This window comes from Echinops telfairi, unplaced genomic scaffold (genome assembly GCF_000313985.2).
Source record: "Echinops telfairi isolate 266 unplaced genomic scaffold, ASM31398v2 ScPeMD7_7404;HRSCAF=8442, whole genome shotgun sequence".
NCBI classification, from domain to species: domain Eukaryota; kingdom Metazoa; phylum Chordata; class Mammalia; order Afrosoricida; family Tenrecidae; genus Echinops; species Echinops telfairi.
Genome location: NW_022111304.1, coordinates 820,952 through 822,714, shown reverse-complemented (window position 1 = coordinate 822,714; position 1,763 = coordinate 820,952). Strand labels below are relative to the sequence as shown.

Here is a 1,763-nt window from a genome sequence, read left to right as displayed (position 1 = left end):
GCATCAAAGAACAAAGAACAAAAATTAAAATATCTTTCTTATACACATATGTATTTGGATTTGTTTCTCTAGTCTACACAAATTAACACATTGTGGCACCAGGAATGGGGTACTAGAGAAGCACGTCATAATGATGGAGAATAAAGTTTGTTTGACCTCTCCCTCATGGTACAGTTCCTTCCTTGGCTAGCCAGAAGACAGATATGTACTTGCAGTTTACTGAGTAGTTTTCTGGAAAGAATATGGGAAGTTAAAGTTTTGATAATTGCATTTGGTTGTAGTCTGGTTATTCGTGTTTGAAATGGTGAGAATGAATGTGAGTAATGTATATTTTGAGCTCAGGGGTAGAAATCGGCATTTGAATTTCTCAGAGACCATGCTTGTTAGAGAAAATGGTTGACAGGAGGTCAAAATGGCTGGCAGAAAGCCTTACTCTGGCTTGATACTCTCTAGAGGCCTAATCCCATATTTTAGTACAAATAGAATAGTTTAGATAAGGATTTAGATAAGCTAAATAAGGATTGAACTTGACTGTTTTAAGAACTGAGTTTAGTATCTGGTTCTACTTTGTTTATACTGAGTTCCTCTGTTTATTATTATTGATAATAATGAGTGAGAGAACTGTTGATTGGGAAGTATAAAAAAAGAGTTTGTAAGCCCACTTTCCTCGAGCCATTAATTTGATCTTTAGATGTGTCTAGGACCCAAAGCAGTCTCTGAAACCAAAGCCCCAGCCAGTGCTTTGGCATACTCAGGACATTTGCATTCCAAGAGACTTGCCTGGGGACAAGACTGAAAGATGGAAGATTTTTTTAAAAAGCAACTCTTTGGATTTGAAGTTTGTACTCAAGTGGTTTTTGTCAGAAGCTGGAAAAAAAATCTGGAACCATGAATAAATCTGTCTAGAAATGAACGTTAAAGGAAGCCTATGGGCAGACTGAGATGCTTCCTAGGTGACCATCTGGATCAACTTGTTGAGTGGAAGTGGGAGAAATACAGCAATAGAGAGTTGGGTTGTGCCTGGCCACTGACACCCATGGACCTGGTTTACAGGAACTAGAGAAGAAGATGAGTGGGTTGACTTACCTGAAATTCATGACCTACCTGGTGGCACAAGGGGCTAGGGTTGTTGAGAATTTGTGATGGTGACCAATGGGCACCCTGTTGAGTCTAAGAGAGTCAGCCCACATTGAGTTGACCAGAACCCCAGTAGATGAAGAGATTTTTGAGCCTGTGAAATGGTGCATATTGCTGTTGACTTTACGGATGGCCTATCCTGATTTTACTTTGCTTATGGATGTGGATTTCACAAGGTTCCAACTGGAATAAAGATTCTTCACATTGAAAAACATGATTCTCTCCTCAGAGCACTGGGTTGATGTAAGTGGGCAGTATAGAAATTAGATACCCAAAATTGGGGGAATAAAGGAATGAAGTGGTTGGCTTACGAACTTTCATAGATTGGTGAATATATTATTCAGAGGATTATAGGATGAAGATGTTGGTGTTATTTAACTGTAATTGTTAGGCATAGGATATTTTTGTTTTGTTCACTTATAAAATGTTATGTTTAAATGAGAGTGGAACATATCGAATTGTATGCATTTTAGTTTTATCCTGTTAAGTACAGATATGATTTTATTATTGTTTGTTTGAAAATTATATATGGCTAAAGAGTTATGTGAAAGTGTCAAACTGACAAGGGGTGGTCTGTGGTAGTCAACTAATCTGGTGTCAATTTGAGGATTAAGTGTGTAGGGGTA

The 1,763-nt window shown here is 37.9% G+C and overlaps 1 protein-coding gene across 1 annotated transcript in view; it reads left to right on the top strand.

Moving 5' to 3' along the window:
- The window catches only part of LOC101651237 (olfactory receptor 6C6-like), a 7,890-nt gene that overhangs the window by 4,250 nt on the left and 1,877 nt on the right, over positions 1–1,763 (top strand). The window lies entirely within an intron of this gene.